Genomic DNA, 24,982 nt, shown 5'->3' on the forward strand with positions numbered 1-24,982 from the left:
ATGAATAGAGATAAATGAAGTAAAAGAGAAGAGAAGAGGGAACCTGTTTCATCGATTTAAATGCTTATTCTAAAATGTTTTTAATTAGATCCTGCCAGGTTTTGAAAACGTTTTGTACAGATCCTCTAAGTGAGAATTAGATTTTTTCCAATTTCAAATAGTATATAACATCAGTTACCCACTGACTTAAAATAGGAGGGTTAGGATTCTTCCAGTTTAGCAAGATAAGTCCACATGCCAATGGTGTAGTAAAAGCAATTACAGTTTGTTTGTCCTTCTCCACTTTAAGCCTTGTGCTAGAACTTGTTTTCATTAAACTTGGTACACATGTTTCCCAATGGTCGACTTAAAATACTGTTGGGTGAAATCAAGCCTAACCCACACCCTCCTGGGTAGGGTGGGGGGTGATCTTGCGGTCATGTATGCATGTTATCATCCAGTTGACACTTGGAATGACCACCAGAGGGCGAACTGGAGGTGACTGCCAGCATTCTTTATGTTTGAGCACCAACACCCGCCTGTTGCTTTTGAAATTAAATAGAGTTGGCTGGTTCCAAGCGTCAACTCGATAATAACATACATACAAGACCACAAGACAAACACATCAGTAAGTCTTCATTTTTTGTTAATTTATCTTTAAAGCTGTGCTTTTTTTTATTATATTTTTCTCAAACAATAAAAAAAAACAACTTTATTTTCCTCCTGGGCAATGCTGGGTATTTCAGCTAGTAAACAAATAAATGAATCATATCCCCTCTGTTTAATTTTTGGATGGAGCCAGGTACAATTAAATTCTGACGTTTTCTTTTAGCTTTGGTGCATAGAGATATAAAGTTCCTCCTTAATACCTCAGGTTGCTGAAAATAGATTTCATTAGTGCTGACATGCAACAATATGGTGTCTCAGACACTTCATTGTCAGACAAAAGGTCCAATTTAGTCTCTTAGATAACTTCATCATGGGAGGCATTAGTTAGGATGTAGTGGGTTGGATAATGGATGGATGAATGGATTAAAATAGTTTAGAATTCTAACATTCCACAGCATGGAGTTACCATTTTTAAGCACTTAATTGTTCTCAGCCCCGACAGAGATGCTGCTGAGCACCGAGAATCTGTCTAAATTATTGACCTGGATGCAGTCTACTAAATTTTGACCCCCATCAAACTATTATCCCACTGTGGCTGAATTGATGATGCAGATTTTGCTCACACACTAACTACAGTGGGACCTAAAGAGACTGAAGCTGAATCAGGAAAGGCCGAATTGTCTAAAAAAACATCAGTCCAATTTTTGTTGTATTATAGCAAAACTTCTCAGATCCCTTGAAGTTTTGCTTTAATAATACCTAAAGCTGACATTCAATGAGTTTTCTGTGTTCTTCCATAGTTTGAAAGTAAATATTTTACTCAGGTACTTGGAGAAACTTCTATAGTAGTATAGTAGTCAAGAATATTCAAAAAAGGACATTTTTAAGCCATACATGGTTACTAGCAGATGGTCACAGGAAGCAGCTAAAAGCATGTGTAAAGGCACATAGATTTAGATTTATCTGATACTCAAAGAGGAACTTGGTGTACATACAGTTTTATAAATCTGATTTTTGTAGTGTACATCCAGTTTTTGCTTTTCTAATGTAAGAAAAATTTTAGTGTGGAACCTAAGCTAGGCTTATACCTGAGGCCTCTGATGCAGCCACTAAATTACCCATGAGGAAAAACTTTAGAATGAAACATAGCCTATTGTCTTCCTCTGTACAAATGGAGAATTTGTACAATATTTGGAGGAGGCAGGTTCAAAAGTTATTGATCTGCATACCAGACAAACACACAGGCACACAAAAACAATTCATTGATGTGTGTTAGAGAAGAAGATTGATATTTTGTCAAATGGCACAGCACCTGTCCTTTCACCTTTTGTTTTTGTTTTTATTTTCTTTTATTATAACTGTAATTAGTTAAGCTTGCTAATTACAAGTATTTTAAAGTTGATTTGACACATGAAAGTTACAAAATAATGTATCCGCACATCATTAGGAAGTACAGAGAAAACACAGTGATTAGGTAATGTATTGTATAAGAAAGATTTATTTTGAAATACTTTTGTGTGCCACTAAAAATTTGTTCCATTGAATTGCTCTACTTAAATGTGTGTCTATTATTTAACTGGTTAGTTCTTTTCCATGAAAAATGCAAAGCAAGGACCTTTCACCATCTTCTGTTGTCTACTGTGTTACTGAACATACAGTAAATACTGTAATAGTATCATTCTCATTTTAAATTCCATAGTGTCCTGGTCATAAAAGATTAACTTAATAGAGAAATTGTCTTACAATAAGCAGACATTAGCAGAATATAGTATTGTGGTAGTCGGCTGGCTACTGAGGGGTGTAAGCGGATCTAGGTACTAGATTGATAGAGGTAAGACAAACAAGTGCCCTTCAGAGTTTCTTTTAAAAGAAGCCCAACGCCAAAGTGAAGATAAAGGGGAGCCAGTCTTCTTCTTGGGGAGTGCGTGAGGGAGTGAGAGACACAGCAGTGACAACTTTGTTAGTTTGAATTAGTTCATTTACAAGGTTTCTCCTGTGACCTAAACAATAGGAAGGTTTAGCAAGTGCTTGAAGTTACTTGATGCTTGTGAGCATCTGCAGAACAAAATAGATATGATATTTGAGTGCTGGGTTGACCTTTTCATAATGGGTCTTACGTGTGGTCTTATATCCCTGCCTCATGATAGAGGAGGATTTTTCTGTATCAGGACCGTTTAGCATCTTACCACAGTGGGGAGCCTCAGTGAGGCATATCAACTAAAGAGACATCTATGCGTTCTGTGTCATCTAATCCTGATATTGTCCAGAGTCCATGGATATCAGCAGATTTTCCTGCCATTGCAGAATCTGGAGTCTTGTCCCATGTGTTTCAGATACCAGAAGTCCATGAAGGGGGCAGCAGTGTAGAGTATAAAATACTCTTTTTGCATCATATAGAAAAGCTACCCCATGTGAAACACCTAAAAGGTGTTGTACAGCATACGATGGACAACAGAGCACTAGTGCATCTCATTATGGCACAGGTCATAAGGTTTATATGGCTAATGAGACCACTAAATTCTACCAACGGATTTGACTACAGTTGTGTGATGGAGTAAGAGCCGGTTCTAGGAGTTGCTGACCTAGACAAAGGTGTAAATGGCACCCCGTCACCCCCTTTGCTTTGAGAGGAATCATCACTACCAGACTTGTACATTGACTTGGAGACAGGACTGGGGACAGTAAAGTATTTAGGACCTCGAATTCACGATTTTAGAATGTCAAGTTATAGCCAAGTCTGCTTACAAGACTGCCTCAGAAAAATATGCTTTTGAGGGGTGCCATTTCAGAAAATAAGTAGGAATCGGGCTGTATTAGTGCTCTTTTATTTATTGCATTTAACGTTTCTCTAAAGAAAATTATGAAACACTTAAGTTATTGCTAAAACTATCATTTCATTTCTATAGTTATCTATTTAAACCACCAGCTAAATGTGTGCCTTTTGATGATGATGATGACACTCATTATATAATTTTTTTTAACAAAGATGTTACAATATATGTTGTTTAAATTAATGAAATAAACTGAAAACTTTATAAAAACTTTATAGCATAACTAGCAAAATACTCGCGCTTCACAGCGGCGAAGTACTGCCTTAAAATTTTTATTAAGAAGAAAATTTAACATTTTTAAATTGAGGGAAAATATACCAATAATTATTGGTTAAGGTTCTCTTTGTATACCACATTGTGAGTTTGGCCCTCCGGTTGTAATATGACCAAACTGTGCGCTGAGCTTACTCTTGAGCATACAACGTACAGTTGGCCATGTGAACAGTAATCTTGTTTCAAATCTCACAGCTTGGATTGCTGCTGTCATAATCAGTTTGAGTTTCATGGTTTGTTTCAATTACGACGGTATTTGCAGGACTTATGATGAAGTGACATTCAGAATCTGTCAAGCGTTTTAAGCATACAACTGGTTTCATCGATAACTTCACATCCAGCTTTTGAGAGTTTAAACATTCATAAACATCAAAGTGTCTACTACTGAAATTATCACCTGTGAGTCTAAGGTGTTTAAGAGGCACTGGCAGTTTTTGAAACATGTAAAATATTTGGCCATTTCGGTACACTTGAAAGCGACAACCGAACATTTCAGCGGCAGCCATCAACTCACATGCAAAACCATAGGTGAAGGGCTTAAGCATTTCACTCTTCTAGTGCTCCTGTGTAGTATAATTATCTCCTGTACCATCATCAGTCCACACCTTGAACCTGTCCCAATCATTCAATACATAAGACACAATGTTCCTCCGGATATCAAGAGTGAGCCTGATATGGCCATGCAATATGTAACACAGAGAATGGAAAAGGTAGGTGCCATCTCCAGGCATGGAAACCACTCGTTAAGTGACAGTTCTTTGATCGATGGTGATCACCTCGATAGATATGTTAATGGGGGTACGGTTGGAATGATAAAGGAAATGGGTACCTGAACAATGTAAAGTAAATCTAAAATACCTAAACAATAACTATAATCGTAATAAACGAACAATAAAACAGCGGAGAAGCTGTGGATTAAATAAAAAGGCTGTAGTTATCAGTAGGGAGACGTGAATCCCGTGATGAAGCAAGGAAGGCAATGTAGAGACAGGAGCGATGGACGGCTTTATATAGGCAGGCAGCCAACAACGTGGGAGGCATTGGGATGGGGGACCCAACGCCGCCTCACACAGTGACCGAGCTGCAGGCTATGGACGTACTGTATATATGTACTTAAGTAGGATTCAGTTAGCATTGGGAACTCGCGTACCAAGTTTCTTGAAGATGGGCCCATAAGTAACAAATACCGTTGAAAAGTTCAATATGGCGGCTGACAGTGGCATCATACCACCGAAATAAATACGTACATTGGTTTCAGTTAGCACAGGGAAGCCGCCTACCAAATTTCGTGAAGATGGGGCCATAAATAAGAAAGTTCAACATGGCGGACGTTGTTGCCTGTTATGACCGTTATGCGTAGAATTTCGAAATGAAACCTGCTTAACTTTTGTAAGTAAGCTGTAAGGAATGAGCCTGCCAAATTTCAGCCTTCTACCTACATGGGAAGCTGGAGAATTAGTGACATTGGAAAGTTCAATATGGTGGCTGAGAGTGGCGTCATACTACCGAAATAAGTACATACATCGGTTTCGGTTAGCGCAGGGAAGCCGTCTACCAAATTTCGTGAAGATGGGGCCATAAATAAGAAAGTTCAACATGGCGGATGTTGTCGACCTTTATCAACCGTTATGACCGTTACGTGTAGAATTTCGAAATGAAACCTGCTTAACTTTTGTAAGTAAGCTGTAAGGAATAAGCTTGCCAAATTTCAGCTTTCTATCTACACGGGAAGTTGGAGAATTAGTTATGAGTGAGTGAGTGAGTGAGTTAGTGAGTTAGTCAGTGAGGGCCTTGCCTTTTATTAGTATAGATAATAATTTTCAGTTAAATTGAGAATATAATGATTGTCTTTAAATAGGAATCTACCCACAATTCCTATTAACTGCATGCTTGTGTATGCAAATAATACAATCTACATATCCAAAAAAAAAATGTACAACTGCTTTAGGCTGCCCAGAGCAAATCTCACAAATGGTGGTGAGCAGCAGAGGACGTTATTTGCCAAATTTTAACACAAGTTTTAATGTATTGTATGCCCATTTGGGAGACAATCATAGTTTGGATTAAATCAGCTTTTAGCAATTCACTCAAGAGCTACACTCCTGTTGCCGTTTTGATCGTTTAATTTTATTTCGCTATGTCTGTCTCTTTTATGCTGTAGTTTGAGGATTATTATTAGAGCGGAGACTGCAACCCAGGCCTTCTTGTCCAACATCAGTGCCTGTACTCATAAATGCTAATCTTGAAGAATGGTCAAAAATTCCCATAAACTAACTCCTAAACCATCATCATTATCTTTATTGTTGTTTGTGTTATTGTTGGACTGCGTAGATTGTCAGACGTTAAGACCAAAAATTGCTATTAAATGAAAATGATATAAAACAATATAATCGGACATTCGCTTTGAGTCTGAGTGTTAGTAGGTCTGTACTGTTTAAAAAATATTGTGTCACCCAGGGCTCTTTCTTGGCCAGAGCTTGTGCTGTGCATAATCCAGACAGTGCAGGCACTGCTGAGGTGCACAACATAAACATTTCTTTGTGTTCCAGGCTGCTCCAGACACATTTTTCTAAACAAAATAAAAATAGGAATTTCTACATGGGGCTGTGGTACTGCGCCCCAACCAGTAGAGGGCACCCTAAGCACTTGCCTAGACAACCTATGCCCAGAAACACCCTGGTTGGAGTTAAGTGTTTTCTTTTAAACAGCTCCAAAAGAGAGAGAAAAAGAGAGAAACTAATAGCAAGAAAGGTCCTGTTTAAATAACTATGGAGTAGGCAATATGCCCTACATAAGTTATAAATCTATGGATGTTATTTGTTCTGACAGGGCAAAATTCAAGGGTGTTAACACAAGTCAGAGATGTAACTTGAACTGGAAATTCCAGGACATTAGAGAGTAGGTGACATGGCAAATGATTAAGCAGGGACAGCAAAGCAACAAAGTGTTGGCAGGTGCTTATGAAGATTAGGGCTAAGTTGTCTTTTTTTAAAGAATACTAGGGGGCTTCACCCCCTGCTCGCTTCGCTCGCCAGCCCCTGTGTTTGGTTTTCCGGAAACACTTTTAGGATTTTTTTTTTCTTTGAATTGTTGCTATTTTGTTAGTTTCTCTTTTATTTCAGAACTTCTGTAAAAACAATATTTGGAATCTTTCGAGTCCCAATATGCTGAGTCCTTTAAATGAGGTCAGTGAGACATGTGTTTAATGACTTTGTACCATAATTCAGGACAGGTTTCTCTGTTTGGAATCTCAGCACAGACAAAACGATCTACATCATCAGCAGTTAATAATTTTTTTTGCAAAATAACCAATAAATGCATGTGAGGTAAACTCCGTTTTTGAAATTCTGTTGACTTAAACTTCAAAGCCTTACAATATTTACATACTTCTGACTATCACCTATGTCCATATATTCAATCTCTATTTGCCTTTTCGTTATTTCTCCGAGTAATAATTTCTCTTTTTTTGTGCTAGTGCAATGTTTACTTTCTTTGTTTTGACACTGTCATTTTTTTCTGCTTTCATATTCTGTATCTTGCGCTGCATGTGTTTCCCGTCTGCTTTTTTTTTTTGAGTTTTTTGAATTCCAGTTTTCATTATCTCTAACCTGCTCTGCATGTGTTTGGCCCCCTTGTTTTTTAACATGTTTATGGCATTTTACTTTGTTTTCTACTCTTTTATTTCTGACCTCGCCTTTTCTTGCTTTTGTTTCAATGACACCTGGTCCGTGGTGATTATTTTCCCTTTTTCAAGTAATAATGTCCATTTGTATGCGCTACTGCGATCTTTACTTTCTTTTTTTTTTTTTTATAATTTTCCTACTTTCACATTCTTTAACTTTCTCCACATGTGTATCACGCCAATGTTTTTTTTTTGAGCCTTTCGAATTACACTGCTTTCATAATATCTAACCTGCTCTGCATGTATATAGCGCCAACGTTTGTGAATGTCTTTATGAAGTTCTACTTTGTCTTTTACTTTTTGTCTTTTAATTCTGAGCCTGATTCGATGTGCTTTTTTTCAGTTCCACTTGTTCCAGGCTGATAATCACTTTCTTTATTTTCTGAATTTGCATCTAGATTATTCTTTTTCTTTTTTGCTCTTTTTTCTCTCCAACACTTTTGAGTCTCTTTTCTCCATGCTGCTTTCTTCTTCGCTTAGTCATCGACATTTCATTTATAATGTATTGTCCTTATACGCTTTATATACGCTGAGAGCCCTGAATCTGTGTAAAGCCCTGGAGTCTTTACACGACTGAGTGTGTTGCTGCCCGTGCTGTTATTTGGTTGTAAGTAGGGGGTGTCTTGCAAGAATCTCATGTTCTATGTCCCCGCAAGATGGTCCTTGGTCAATCTCTTGGCACAAAGTCTCATGTTTAAGGTCCCGCAAGACGCACCATGGCCAATCTCTTTCGTCTTGCGTCTTCACATGAAGATCACGTATCGTCTTGTGGACACTTTTTCTATAGTGTTGTTTCTTGTGACTGAAGACAGAGAGATATAATTAAAGCTAGCAAAAAATCTTTTATTAATACACACCAAGCAAAGGTAAAATGACAGAGAAGCACAGTCCTAGGACACCTGCCCTTCGTCTGCCCCGAGGGGTCGGTGTCCCAAATTTTTATAGGGCCTTTGTCTTATGACTTTAGTTGCACAAGAATTTCAAAACATTACATCTTACAACATTTTGCTTGGATCAGCATTTACAACATTCTTTAAGTTCATCAGTTCGTCACTTGTGGTTTTTTGTTCGTTAGGAGAAACAAGAAGTTGCACTTGTCATGTGCACTATGGACAAGACAGGTTCTGCATGGCTTTTGTCACGTACACCAGATTGATCAAACTGTTTATTATTTTTCCACAGTCTCCCATCTTTCTCACCCAGAATTTTTTTTACAACAGAGAGATCAGTACTAGTGAATGTAAGCCATAACGCTGCGGTACATAGTTTAGGACCAAAGAAATGAAGACTATATTAGCTCTTTAAGGTAAAAAGTTGAGACATCTTTTCATTTAAGGGCAAGTACACTAGATGTTAATTGTTTGTAGTACAAAAAAAACACTATTTATTTACCTCCCTTGTGGCTGTTGCTCGTTACTGAAAACCCCCAAAACTAGGGCTTTCTGACACTGAAAGTGGATCTGGGAGCAGCTTAAAATCACTTTAAGACTAGAGCTGCCGGGTGGTTTGCTGTTTGGTGGGTGCAGCAATACACTATAATCAGCGCATGCTCCCAACCTCTCTCCTCTCTCTCTCTCTAGAGCTGTGAGATGAGTAGGGGTAAAGGTGTAAGTGTGGCCAAGAAGAACTAGAGGTAGAAAATAAGAGGGAAGGTGAAGAGACTACTTCGTGGTGTTTTGAAACATGCATGGTAGCACAAAAGATTTACTAAGACAAGATACTGTTTTCAATCTCATTATTTGTGAGACCAGAAGATGAAACATAGTCAAAAAAAGCCACAATGCTAAGCTCAAAATTCATTTGAAAAACAAAACAAACTATCTAAAGAGGACAATCTTAAAGGATAAAGTTGGTATTGTTCAAATCAAATTTATTTCTTTAAAGTCATGAAATATATTATTTTGCCAAATCAAACTGTGTTTTAAAGTCATGGATATTTTATAAATTTAAAAAAATACCAACTAAATCAAACACCCCAGAAATATTATTATCATTGTAAGCAGAAAAAGCATTCGACATGATTGAATGGAAATACCTTTTTACTATTTTGGAGAAGTTTGGGTTTGGCCCGAACATTTGTGCATGGATTAAATTACTGTATACTAACCCAGAAGCTTCAGTTTGCATCAATAACATTTGCTCAGACTACTTTAAACTAGAACGTGGCACTAGACAAGGATGCCCCTTGTTACCTCTGCTGTTTGCGATCGCCATTGAACCACTGGCAATACATTGTCGAAATACTGATCAGATAAAGGGGATTAGCAAAGAAGGACTGGAACAGAAAATCTCATTATATGCAGATGATATGGTACTGTATATTTCGGACCCAGAAAATTCTGTGCCTGCAGTCTTAGCAGCACTCACAGAATTTCAAAAAGATCTATGGTCTCAGAATTAATCTGAATAAAAGTGTACTCTTTCCAGTGAATTCTCAAGCATATAATATTAGATTAGACACCCTACCTTTTATCATTGCAGAACAGTTTAAATACCTCGGGGTAAACATCACAAGTAAACATAAAGCTCTTTATCAACAAAATTTTGTCGTCTGCATGGAAAAAATTAAACAAGACTTGCATAGATGGTCAACCCTTCATCTCACACTAGCTGGAAGAATTAACACTGTTAAGATGAATATTCTTCCTAAGCTCCTTTTTTTATTTCAAAACATCCCAATATACATTAATAAATCATTCTTTAAGCAATTAGATTCAACAATAACCTCATTTATTTGGAATTCAAAACATCCACACATCAAAAGAGCGACCCTACAAAGACAAAAGGCAGAAGGCGGCATGGCTCTACCTAACTTCCAGTTTTATTACTGGGCAGCAAATATACAGTCGATAAGAACCTGGACACAAATAGAAGAACATACACAGGCTTGGTCCGCAATAGAAGTAAAATCCTGCAGTACTTCTTTGTAATTCTTGCTCTGTGCTCCAATAAACACACGTTATCGGCAATGCACTAATAACTCAATTGTGCCACTCACTTAGAATCTGGAACCAATGTAGAAAGTATATTAAGATGGAGAAGCTTCTATCTGTGGCACCCCTGCAAGAGAACCACCTCTTTCAACCTTCACAAACATATGCAGTTTTTAATATCTGGAAAAAATTGGAATTAACTTGCTTAGAGATCTTTATATAGACAACGTCTTTGCATCCTATGAACAATTATATTCCAAATTTAACATTCCAGCTACACATTTCTTTCACTATCTTCAAATCAGGAACTTTGTTAAACAGAACCTTCCAGATTTTCCTCATCTTGCACCCTCATCCATGCTGGAAAAATATTGCTCAATTTTAAGGAATTAGACTCCATCTCTACAATATATAAAATCATTTTACAATCCCTTCCTTTCAAAGATCCAAGAGGACACTGGGAAAAAGATCTCTCAATTATATCAGAAAAGGAGTGGAAAGTAGCAATGCAGAGAATTCACTCGAGCTCCATATGCGCAAAGGTGCAGAAACTTAATGTCTGGCATATGAAACTAAACATCAGGAACTTGTTCCTTTGGACAATGAAGTGTTCTTTGTCAGAAAAAATTGAAATTCAAGGTGAACTTTAATTTCTTTATTAAATTTTGAAAAACAATATAATACAATAAGATATTAGGTTTAAGAAACAAAACTGCTTTGGAGATTGAAATAGGAGAGTAGTAAAAAAGACCACATTGCTATATATTGATGGACATTGAGTAAAGTTTATTTTATTCCAATTTGAAAGTCTCAACTTAAGGTATAATATAGGATTCTACAGGATTCTTTTAGTGAAGTAAAATTAAGTTAGCATTATAAAAATGTAAATAGATCTGAAATGGTACAGGGAGAGGGGGTTCCATTTGGAAACACTCCAAAGAGTAATAAGTAGATGGGTGTCTATTGAGACATCTAGAAGAGGCTAAGTCAAGGGCAAAGCCAGAAAGATTAGCTCCACTCCATGTGTCATAGTTGGGGACAAGTTCGGAGTATTGTATACGTTGCCAACATATAAATGACACTAATAAATGTCAAGCAAAGATGTGTACTTTGCAGAATGACATCTCACTCAGTGACTGAAAGTCAGTGAGTTATTTTCCAACGCACTATATCCTAACACAGGGTCACGGGATCTGCAGGAGCCAATCCCAGCCAGCACAGGAACAAACACCAAGCAGGGCACCAGCCCACCGCAGGGTACACACACACACTAGGGACAATTTAGGATTGCCAATACACCTATCCAGCATGTCTTTGGACTGTTGGAGGAAACCTATGCAGGCACAGGGAGAACATGCAAACTCCACGCAGGGAGGACCCAGGAAGCAAACCCAGGTCTCCTTACTGCGAGGCAGCAGTGCTACCAATGCGCCACCCCTTTACATGAAAGTAAGACCTTTATATTTGTGTTTCTGTTTGTGTTCTTCTACCAATTCAAAGGGTGAGCTTGTAAGCAATGAGTAAGTTCAATATTACAATTTTATCTTCAGAGCTGTTTAATAGCACTGTCTCTGTAGTAGAAAAATTGGAGTACTTTTTAAAATTGACATATTACTGTAAAGAAAATGTAGAATATTCAAGAAATTTAAAAAAAAAATGCAAAGCTATAAAATAGGATGAGCTGTAATTTCTCTGTATTTTCAATGAGGCAAAGGAATCTACTACAATGCAGGTGGCATAGTGGTTGTTAAGTGGTTATGCTGCCACCTAGTGGCAGACACTCTATAAACAGGTGGTGAGTCCTGTTGGCAGTTGATTGCTTGACACAGACAGTTTGAATAAAGCAGTCAGAGTTGGCTTGTGAAGACCAGGTCCACATGGTCTATATGCATAAACATGTCAGAAGTGTGAACCACAGCCACACCGATTTTGCGACAAATCAACTACATATCCAGCTGAAAAGCCATTTGAAAAATACTTTATAACCAAGCAACCATGTACGCAAACGCCATCCCATCTCCAGCCGAGATAAAGATATCTGGCGACAAACTGGGAGATCTTCAAAGCGGAATTTCAGGACTTTATGTTAGCCACCAGACTGCATGAGAAACCCATAAAGGTACAAGTAGCCACCCTGAGATGAGTAATGGGTAGTGAGTGCCGACACATCTACCAACATAATCTGCACTTGACGGGGAAACAGCAAAAGGATGTCGCCCCCATCTTGACCGCCCATAAAGGCATTTCAAGCCAACAAAGAATGTCATATTTGAGCACTTTGTCTTTGAATCATTCATGCAAGAGGATGATGAGACAATAGATGTATTTGTAACTAAACTATGGGAGAAAGCTGCAATGTGTCATTATGAACAGTTGAAAGATGAATTGATTAGAGACAGGCTGATGTTAGGTATTGCTAATGAGAGCATGCAACGCCACTTGCTAAGAGAACGGGAACTTACTTTGGCATCTGCCAAGCTGCAGAGCAAACAGACTTGCATATGAAGGCTCTAACACGGGCTAAACTGGATGACATAATTAATGCCTCAGATGTCTGAAAGCCAGCACAACAAGGCACACTCAAGTCCACCAAGTCACAACATCCGAGTGCGGAAGTGTAGAAAAATACAAGTACTGTGGCAGTAAAAAAAACTGGGGAAGAGCCATGTGCCCAGCTTTTGGAAAGGTCTGTTGACTCTGCGGAACCCCCAACCACTTCACAATGGTGTGCCTTAAAACGAAATGAGACCAACATCAGCTGCATACGGTAGACACCCAAGCCGAGCTTGAATTGGAGGAGGATGACGATGCTAACAGACACATATACACCGCCAGTATGATGGTGTCATTCAGCTCCCAAGGAAAAAAGTAGTTTGTCAACCTACGATTCCACGGGATCCGACAACGTTGCCAGCTGGACTTGGGAGCAATGTGCAATGTTATGAGCCTACTGGATAAACAGAAGCTAGCACCCAATATAAAGCTACTTCCTAGCCAGATGAGACTGAAGCTGTATTCGGGGGAGGTGATGAAGTCATTGGATGTTTTCTGTACCGAATGCCTCATAAAGGGAAATAGCCACAAGCTAGAACTTGAAATAGTTGAAGCAAACCAGAATCTGCTCCTATCAGGTTCAGCATGTGAGCATTTGGGACTGATGCACAATACGATACCAGAAGAACTTCTAATCTAGAAGGCCATATCACAAAGATACCAACTGAACAGGTAAGGGCAACAAAAGACATGCCTGGTCCCACTGATGCAAAGGGCGTACAAAGGCTCATCAGATTTGTTACATACTTGTCGAAATTCATGCCCCACTTTTTAAAGAGTGTGAGCCCTTGCGCAGGCTCCTGGGTAGACACATCGTGGCACTGGCTGCCAAAGCACCAGAAAACTGTGGACGAGATCAAGAGCCTAGTTGCTGTGGTGCCAATATTAAGATATTACGACGTTAAAAAAGCCCATAACAGTGCAAAGTGACTCTAGTCAGAATGGCCTCAGCTGCTGCCTACTGCAGGATAGGGCAGCCTATAGAATTTGCTTCCAGAGCTCTCACTTCAACTGAGCAGAATTACGCTCAGATCGAGAAAGAGTGTTTAAGCATTGTGTTTGCTGCCACTGCTTTCATAGCTATCTGTATGGTTGTGGGGAGATCATTGTTGAAACTGACCACAAACTGCTAATCACAATCTTTAATAAACCTTTGCTCAGTGGACCAAAATGACTTCAAGCATGCTACTCTTGCTCCAAAACTATGCTCTGGAAGTGACCTATAAAGTGTCCCTGAATATCTATGTGAGCGACACACTGAACAGAGCCACAATACCCTCACACGGTGCAGGCACGCCATATGTCCAGCACTCAGTCTGCAGCATGTACAATGAATAGAACGATATAGAGGACATAAACCAGGCTGACTTCTTGAATGTCATGCGCCAGCATCTGTCCCAAATCAAAGAGTCCACTGAGCGTGACGAACACCTCTAAACCCTCAAGTCAGTAGTGATTAACAGATGGCCAGACACGAAGATGGAAACACCCATGGCCATTAGGGAAAATTGGGCCTACCACAATGAAATCAGCCTACAGGACAGTGTGCTTTTTAAAGGCCAACATGTAATTATTCCAAAGCAACTGCATTCAGAGATGCTGCAGCGCATCATTGTAGCCACATAGGTGGTGAAGCCTGCTTCAGATAGGCTCGTGAGACACCGTTTTAGCAATATATGCATGGGGAGATTAAAGACTATGTAGGAGAGTGCACTGTGTGCAAAGAATATGTACACAGACAGCAGAAAGTGACCATGATGTCATATCCCCTTCCCACATGCCCATGGCAAATTCTGAGTATGGACATATTTAACTACGTAGGAAAGGACTTTCTGCTGATTGTTGATCCCTACTCAGACTTCTGGGAAGTTGAACTATTGCCTGACTTATCAACAGACACCACCATGAAGAGATGCAAGGCTCAATTTGCCAGGCATGGCCAGCCCAAACGGGCTATTATGGACACAGGTCCGCAATTTGCTTGCACTATGTTCTCTAAGTTCGCTCAGGAGTGGGGTTTTGAGCACGCTACCCTAAAGCGAACAGCAAAGTGGAATCAACAGTGAAAATTGTTAAAAGCCTTTGCAGACAAGCGAACCATGAGAAACACTCCTACCATGGGCATGGACACCAGCCCAGCACAACGAATGATGGCACACAGGCTAAAAACATCCCTGCTGGTGATTGACACACTGTGCCTCCAACCACATGTAATTACAGATGTTCTTGGTAAGCTGCATTTTAAATGGCAAGTTGCAAAACAATCATATGATAAAATGACCAGAGACCTTCCTGAGCTGAACGTGAGGCAAAACATAAGAATGAAGCCTCTTCCAGGTGACAGAACTGGCATATGGAGATGGGGAGCTTGCCTCCAACAGGTAACCCCGTGCTCCAATCTGGTAGATGTGCAAGGAGCCCTGTACCTATGCAACAGAGTGGACCTCAAGCCTGATGAGTCTACTCCGACCACAATCACAGAAAAGTTTGAAGCTCACACAGAGCCCAGCGAAGCCACAACTGAGGACTTGCCAAAGCACCTGCCTGCAACCGACACTGAGCCCATCTCACAGCCAGGGAAGAAGATGGAAACTGAGAATGCACAAGAGATCTTGTGCTACATGTGCAGCAGCAGACAGATTCAGCCGCGGAAAAGACTCAACCTCTGAACAGTTCTTTGATGCAGTTATGTTTGTTCACTTTTTGAAATGTTCGAGTTTTGTGGGAAAATAACCAATGGCTCTTGAGTAAATATCATTGTCCAACCCACTATATCCTAACACAGGGTCACGGGGGTCTGCTGGAGCCAATCCCAGCCAACACAGGGTGCAAGGCATGAACAAATTTCGGGCAGGGTGCCAGCCCACCATAGGGCGCACACACTAAGGACCTAACCTGCATGTCTTTGGACTGTGGGAGTAGAATAATTTTTCAGTTGTCAAACTGGCTTCCAGTTAAACAACACAGGACTCAAAATCCACCTTCTTATATATAGGACCTTAAATGACTAAGTCCCTACTTACTTATCTGAACTTATTATTAAGTAACAAACCAGAATACACATTAATATCTCAAAATACTGATCTACTAAAGATTCCAGGGATTAACAAAATAACAGTGGAACTATCTGCTTGCCTATATAGTAGATGCCTCCTTGGACTCAGCTTTTAAATCCGGGATGAAGATTTATTTCTATAGCACATTTTCTTATGAGCTCAAAGTGTTTTACAAGATGCCAAAGAGGTAGTTATATTCAAAAAAACAACAAATTAAAATTAATTAATTATATATCATTATTATTATTAATTATATAATAATGATAATGCCTAAATAGGTACACAATCACTCCTAGCCCATTAGCAGCTGTATTTGGTGTGCTCTCAGATGGGCTAAAGAGGAGAAGGCCAACTTATTTTGTAAGTCAGTGGGTGATTGATGTTCTATATTATTTGTAAATTGAAAACATCTAATTCTTGCTTAGTGGACATGTCCAAATTTTTTTAAAACATAGCAAGACTTAATTAAAGCAAATTATAATTGGCATTCACATAAGGAGAAAATTATGTATTCCCTTTTTTCTAATGATTTTGTAACATTTTTGGAGTGTTCTGAGCAACTGTAAAATATCATGGTGTGCTCTGCTAATGGAGAAAACAACCAAGCTAAATGCTTTGTGTGAGAGAGAATATTACAGGAGAGTGGTTGCTTGTATTTGATATCTTTCAGTTTTGTCTTAGTTGATAATGTGGATACTTTCATGGAGCTTCATTTTGGTTGCTGCCTGTCTGACACTTTTGCAAAGAGATGAGATCAGTTAAAAAATAAACACTTTCAAGGAGTCTCTCTCTAACTCTTTTTTTGCTGATTTTAAAAACTTAACAGGCACCCTTAAATGGAGCTCTCACTTTGCTGCTAGACAAATGGAAAAAGCTCTGCCTGCAGAAAGAAATCTTTTCTATTTCAATGGAAAAAGCTCTGCCTGCAGAAAGAAATCTTTTCTATTTCAATTTTCGATTAAGGTTTAAATTTACAATTTAAAATATATATTGTCAATAATATCAAAACAGAGAATTGGAAGTAAACCATAACCATAAAGGTGAAGTGTAACACTATATTTAAACACTGTTATGTATATCTCAATCACTAGATCAATCATTTCTCCACATGAATGAACATAATACACCAAATACCATATAGTCAGAATGTAGGCGCATTCACTAAGCAGACAGCATACACACATGAAACTTAACTGTCTAAGTAAAAATACTTCAATCAGGTTGGACGGTTGGGAAACTAAGTCAGAGAGGTGAGATTGGTTTGGATGTGTGCAGTGGAGAGATGCTGGGTATATTGGGAAAAGGATGCTAAGGATAAAGCTGTCAGGCAAGAGGAAAAGAGGAAGGCCTAAGAGAAGGTTTATGGATGTGGTGAGAGAGGACATGCAGGTGATGGATGTAACAGAGCAAGGTGTACAGTAGAGGACAGGAAGATATGGAAAAAAGATGATCTGTTGTGGCAACCCCTAATGGGAGCAGCTGAAAGAAGAAGAAGAATCAAAATATCCAGTGTATATTAGCACCATGTGCTAATGTCTACTGGCAGAACAATAAGTTTCATAAATATTGAGCTATTCAGATCACCATATCTAATAAAAAAACAACATGGGTAGGCTTCCTCAGACATAAAATTGTACCTACGGTTGAAAACTATCTACTTTCAATGGAGGTTTGTAATCCTGGGGACTGGAGTGCAACTATTTTAAAAATTCTACCCAAAGTAATTAGGTAATGCAAAATAAATTTGTTTATTTGCACAACGTGCCTGGTGTCAGTGCATCAACATCCATTAAAAATTGATTCTGACTTGTATTTCTTTAATTTCTGTGTTAATACCTATATTTCCTCAGTGAAGGGCACCAGCTAAATAAGACTCTATGTAAGTCCTTGTTCCTTTGGCAAGCAGGAGACCTGAGGCTGCCCTTTAAATTGGTTGCTTTCAGATTTTTCCTACAGATGAGTGAGTGCGACTTTAGGGAGATGACAACATCAAGCGGAATTTCAGAAATCAAAGAATCTTTGATTATTTCTTTAATTAAATACCCCTTCATAAGTCATTCACGTGAAAGAATAAAGAAGATAAACAAGCTTGGACCGGACTGACCTGACTTAAGAATTCAGGAGCAGGTAAGTGATCGATGACAAGCTTACACATGGACCTTTTCACCACACAAGCTCTCGTTGAGACCTGTCTGAGAAGGATAGGTCTACTTGGAGAAGCTGGCATAAAAGAAGCTCCACAATCACCATACTAGAGCACTTTGGACATGTCTCCTGGGTGCTAAAGTCCGTCTGCCCTGGGTGTGTGATCACCAGTGAGCCTCACAAGATAGTGGGCATACAAGTTATCTCTGAAGCCAAGAGGGATGGGCAAAGGGGCGAAGCAGCTTGGAGATACCAACAAAGTGTTCACTAAGTGTCATGTCTGCGAACGCTGATCTTGGAGCTCAATTTTTCCTGGCTTCTCCAGTAGTCCGTCCGGCATTTAAGCAAGTGTATGAAATATACTGTACATGTGTTTGTGGTTAGTAAAATAATGGTGTGCCTTGGGATGATTTTGATTACAAAAAGTGTATATCCATCCATCCATTATCCAAGCCGCTATATCCTAACTACAGGGTCACGGGGGTCTGCTGGAGCCAATCCCAGCCAACACAGGGCGCAAGACAGGAAACAAGCCCCAGGCAGGGTGCCAGTCCACCGCAGATGTAGATATATGTTACTCAGAAAAGATCAAAATCATTTTTGAGAAGGCATAATTCATTTAGAGTCATTTTCAAATGGAAGATTAGCCACGTTACTGTCACAACATCTGGGTTCCAATAGAAAGCAAAGATTGTGGCACGACACTGAGAATGTGTTATAAACCTCCCACACAGATAACAGTGATGATAAAAAATGATTAAAAGAGACATACAGTACATTGATGATACATGCTTTTTAAAAAAATGGTATATTTATTTTATAGTCTTCACCAATCACCAAATTCTTCCACACACAGACATGCACAACTCAAAGGTGAAAGAAAGACAAAGCAATAAAAGATAAAACGAAATTGGCAAACAGGCCCAGCAGTAAGGCTAACTTAGACTCCAGAGGAATGTGAAAACCAGTTATTGGAAGTGATAAAGCACTTCATCCTGGTGCCATAGGATGCTGGGCATCCTACAGGTGGTGTGTTATGCCTATGTGATTGTTATATTTCTGCAGCCTTGCCAAAGTGTCTTTGCATATGTTCGCAAAGCACAGAAATTTTTAACAACTGAGACCCACTGTGTCAAGTAAAAAGTTGTTGCATGTATGCTAACCATTGTATTGTATTCATTAGGCAATATGACATTGGTGATGAGGATGGAGCTTTCATTTCCACCACCTTCTGCATTCTTTGCACTGCTGGGTGAGCCTGCAGTGTCATGGACTCATTGGATTGAATCTTTTCAAACATATTTAACAGCTAGTTGGTCTGGGTTAGGTGAGTGATTCTCATAAAACAGCCATACTTGTACACTGCCTAGATACTGAAGGAGAGTGTATCTTTAAAATCTTCAGAGCTGCGGCTGGATATTACACATTGGTTATTATCGTGTGGCCTGACATGATTCTCAATTGGGAATACACATTTGAGGACAACTAATTAAAAAGTGTGTATTGAATAGTGACAAAATCCTGTACTATAAAGGCTATACCCACAGGACTTCTTCCTGAAACACCTGCCCCCAATTTCTTCAGTCCACGCATTTTAAACTGCTGCAGGGGTTTCAGGGTGAGAGCAAAAGATACCAAGCAAAAGAATGAAAGAAAAGAAAATGCTAAAATTGCTGTTATCCATTCAAGGGATCAGCAGCACAAGGTAACTGAAGCTTAATATTTAATTTTTACTAACGGCTCTGCCTCTTGCTCACTTAGCTCGCCCACCCCTGGGTTTGGTTAACTGGATACACAACTTAAGGAGCTTGTTATTATCATGGGAATAGTTACATATGCATCATTTTCACTTTTACTTTAAAACTTTAGTAAAAACAATATTTGGAATAAACTTTTCTTCAAGATCGCATTGAATTTTGATTCCGTGTTTGAAGTTACATCATAACAACGCGCTACATATAACTGTCTGTAAGTGAACATCGTTTCTTTCTCTCTAATAAATAAAATGACTTTTTCCATGCTCTTTCTTCTACGCTTAGTCATTGACATGTCATATAGAATGTATATAATTATTGTCCTGATAAAATGTATAAGAGCTGAGAGTGCAGGAAGCATCTCTGACAAAAGCATTCACACGACTGAGGTTTGTTGACTGAGGTCTTGTTTGAAAATGGTTTTAAGTAGGGTGTGACTTGAAAGAATCTAATGGCAAAAGTCACCGTCTCACGGGACTTGCTTCCAAAGGTTGTAAGTATGGCATGACTTGAAAGAATCTCATGTTAAAAGTCCCCGTCTCACGGGACTTCATACCATGCCAACATTTTTGGAATCTTTTAATTCTTGCTGGCAACACGAATTAGATGATCTACAAGTCTCCGACTTGTTTAAATCCAAACAATATATTAAATCTCTTTTCACTGTTCTGTTATTTCACCAAGTAATAATTTCCATCTGTTTGTGCTAATGTCATCTTTACTTTCCTTTTTTTGAGACTTTCGAATTTTCTTACTTCCATTATCTTTAACCTGCTCTGCATGTATACTGCTTTTGAAGTCTTTACGATGTTCTACTTTGTCATCTACCTTTTGTTTTTTTATTTCTGGCCCTAGGCGTGGTTAAATCTCTTGGCACAAATACTCGTTTTGCATGACGTGTGTCTCTCTGAGAAAATCACGTCTTGGCCCCTTCCAAGATTTTTTTTTATAATAGAGAGACATTGTAATGAGCACAGTGAACATGAAGACAGACAGACACAAAGAAACATAGACCACTGAACCTATTGGGCTCCACACATTTGAAAAGTGCCTCTGTCTGCTACAATATCTTTCTGTTATTTCAACTATTGCATCACCATATCACATAACGGCTTGCAGAGTTTAGATAAGCTTTGTGGTCTCTGGATACACAATGTGTTAAAACACTGCATCTATTTTGTCACGGTAGGTTTGCATTTCCAATTAGAGGGTAATGTTAAATTACTTTAGTTATTCATTTAGATGTGCAGTCAGAAGGCGGATTTTGGGTAACCTCATCTGTGCATCTGCTGGTGTTGTTAGGCAGATTTGTTGACTCGGGTGTTTTGAGTACTGAAATCTGCATCTCCTGTGGCTCTTTGTTACCAGCTGTCTTAACAGTAGTCCTTTTGATGAAATGTAACACATCTTTTATTTCAAATGCATATTTTGCAGTTCATATTTTCATGAATACAGCTACCAATTCTTTTAAGATTACATCATGTCCTACACCATTGTCCTAATGCAGAACAACATACAGCACACACTGAACCAATTATTCAGTTCATTCATGAGTTCAAATTGTAAACACCTAATTGCTGTTTGTTTTTCATGATGACCATGATGAATGCCACCACAGAATGTGCAAAGCATTAGCTACTCATCACTTCACACTGAATGGTAATAAATGTGTTTTCTTGGTGCCTTCCTTCTGTTTGTGGCATTCTGTGTCACTGCCAATGGCCTCTCTCCTGTCCAGTCTATTTGGACACAATTCAGCACGTGCCCAAACCTACAAATGCAACCCAGGTGCCCTCATATATTGGAATGACCACCTACTATCTTCAGTTTCTACCACAGTACTCTACCACCACAGCCCTACAACATCACCTACTGAGGAAGGAGGTTCTTTTGTTCTGGACTCCCACCTGCTGTCCATCTCCCGAAAATACAGTTTACATCTCAATATTTCATAGCTCACTTTGATATCTCAAGCCCAACCCTTGTTACATGTGATGCTTCCAGTGTAGCGCTAATAGTGTGCTGCCCTAATTACAGAATGTTACTAAACAACTCATTGCCTTCACCTCCTGGCCACTAAGTCCAACTCATCAAAAGTACTCCCCCTGCTCCACCACAGACCCAGGACCTAACATCAGCAAACCAAAAATTGTTCAAATGCTGCACTCTCTACTGAGTGCCACTATTTCCTTACAGGAGCTTCAACAGGCCCTGAACATGACCCTGTCCTCTCCCAGTTATGGATTGTCATTCATACAGAGATCTATAATACAGAAAACAGGCTGAGCAGTTCTATTGGAATATATTTTGTATAGGTTTCACACACGCTTCCTGACTATGTCTCATTTGGGCATTGTGCAGGGTCTGGTGTGTTGGCCTGGAATAGATAGAGATATTGAACAGCTTGTTCAGAACTGCACTACATGACTTGCCAGTGGGAAGACTGGTCCTAGTGTGGCTAGACCAGGCTTAGGAGCATCCGCAGCTAGACATTTGGGGAGAATTACATGAAGTTCCGCAGTTCATTGTGATCTACGATCTGTAATCCAAGTGGCCTGAATTGCTCTCTCTATAGGGTCTGTTACAATACATGCAATGGCTGATTTCCTGGATTCTTTGTATGGCTTGTGGGATAAGTAGGACCCAGTTTGTATCAGTGGAGTTCTCTTTTCTAGCCGTCTGAGCCATTCATCACATAGATAGCCCTCTATTATTCAATTGGCAAATGCAGGAGTAGAAATGCTGAACCAGACTTGGATGTGGGATGCAGATTTTCAGATGCTCTTTTCCTATCTCTTTTTTTCCATTACAGTAAAATACAATACTCCACTGCAGAAAGCTCTCCCACATGTGCTAAGTTAGGTCATGAGCTGCAACTTACTCTTGATTGTTTGCAGCCTCAGCAAAATACAATTTCTAAATACCAGCAAAAGATAAAGTCACACTTTTATTAGAAGCCTAGGAGAAGGGCTGAAAAATTCATGGCCCTTAACTAGGTAAGAGTCTGTAGATCCCACCATGACCACAAGCTGATGTCTTTCTGATCCTCACATTTGCAGGTTGTAAGCAGCTTGATGCTGCTACGTTCTGCCTCTCTGATGCATCACAGTGCCATGAAGTAGCCTCCACAAGTTGTTCCCACCAGTCATTTCTGATATAGAGAGCAATTTGGAGCTGGACTACCTAGAGGAATTCTGCTTGCCTCCTTCAGCTCTTCCAGATCCAGAGCAACCACTTGCACCTTGACCTATTAGAACATAGTCTCATCCGGGCTACCTAAGGGACTATGTCACTGACTTTTATCCTTTCATAATATGCATAATCCCTCCTCATAATTAAAAAAAAAAGTAGACTGTTCTGGTTCTCTTCTTCCTGCTTTGCATTTTAATAACTGCTTTGCATTGTTATAACTGCACAGCCTTGCAACAGTGCTGTGTTTTGTGCCAAATTTGCATACGTTAGTGAAGCATAATTTTAAAAAAAATGAGATACACTGCGTCAAGTAAACAGTTGTTGCATGAATACTAAACTATTGTGCTGTCTCCATTTTGGCAATATAAAAGTGATGGGTGCATCTGAAGGGCAATGGGCAGGGGCACAGAGTGAGTTGCAGTTTAAGCAGTATGCAATTTTCCCTTAGGTTTCTAGAAGGGTGGTGACATAGCAGATACCAGGTCCCCAGACTCTATCCTGACAGTTAGACTTAGGGAAAGAGCAGTAGAATTGGCAACATCTCCTGGCAACTAGTGGGGACACAGCTGCAGATAGAAATACATATGACCAGGCTGTGTCTCTGACCAGGCATGGATGAATAAAAGCTGATGGCTACGGTGATTAGCTACTCAAGTTAATTATAGCATGGTGTTTCTGGTACAGAATTAAGGACAAACCCTGAACATTAAAATAATTCCAGGATTTTGCTTGGAGTGACCAAAGAAGAATTTTAAAGCCACCAAAAGGCACATAGAGTTAACAATTTTGAGTATTGATCTGGAAGGAAAGGACATATGGGTTATAACAGAAAGACTGGCAGTGGGTGAGGAGAATAATTTTTGTGAAACCAGTGCTAAAACCTCTCTTTTTGATTTTAAATGCTACTTAAAAATGTTGTTCTTTTGTTTGTTTTTTAATATAATACTATATTAGCATGTGCTTAATAAATTGATTGGTTAGTATAAACCATGCATTAACATACTTTAGGGTCATTTTGTTAAAGTTACATTTAGTAAGATTTTTAAGACAAAAGACAATCTATTTTCAATTATCATTGATTAAAGCAATCAAATGGTTTATCGTCACATAGGTGAAAGCACTGTTTAATTTCCCTTACCATGTGGGCTAGGTTTGACATTATTTACTTAAACATTATTCCAATAGTAACTGGAGACTCTTTGGATATTAAATCAAATTATTTTCTGAAATTGCAGCTAGGAATGAAAAGCAGATAAATGTGTTAGCTGATGATAGAAAATATAAAATTAATTCCTTCACATTCTGTGATAAACAGATTAACATATTAAGCTTAATATTTTTAGGTCTTGAAATCCACCACAGAGCACCTTCCAATAACATCTGGCAATTAATATGTGAAATATATATCTGGGGAATATAAGGAAGCACTTCACACTGAAAATATCGTTACATGTGCAAAGTTAAAGCATGCCATAGTGGATTAAATCTGCTTAGGCATGCATTAGATTAAGCTGTAAGGATAATGAAGTGCGGTGGGGGCTAGAAACTTTTCCGCAAGAAACTGCTCTTCAGGGAGACAAGTATCATTAATACGTTTTATGGAAATCAAATCAAACAAGGTATTTTAAATCGTAAGCCTAGATCTTTGGATGAAGGTCAGTTGGAGCAAAGCACTGGATAAAAATGCTACCACCAAGTTGACAGTTACTTGTCTTATGAGAGTTTAGACAGAAAACAAAGTTTGGAGAAAGCTGTGCACATTCTTTAGGAAGTCCCCACTATGGGGCTGTCAGGAAGTGTCAGTCTAATAAAGGCTTTGTGTTCTTGGTGTCTGAGGAGTCAGTTGTATCTTGTAAGGCTGCCCCATCCTTGCTTACATGACAGTGTTGTTTCTTTGTTGACTATATTTTCTTTGAATCTGACTGGATTTCATTGCCACTATTAATGACCCTGAAATGTCAAATCTGTGCCATAC

At 39.0% G+C, this 24,982-nt stretch overlaps 1 long non-coding RNA gene across 1 annotated transcript in view; it reads right to left on the reverse strand.

Moving 5' to 3' along the window:
* LOC120529442 overlaps window positions 1-24,982 on the reverse strand; it is a 57,143-nt gene that overhangs the window by 31,328 nt on the left and 833 nt on the right. The window lies entirely within an intron of this gene.

Source organism: Polypterus senegalus, chromosome 5 (genome assembly GCF_016835505.1).
Source record: "Polypterus senegalus isolate Bchr_013 chromosome 5, ASM1683550v1, whole genome shotgun sequence".
Taxonomy (NCBI): Eukaryota; Metazoa; Chordata; class Cladistia; order Polypteriformes; family Polypteridae; genus Polypterus; species Polypterus senegalus.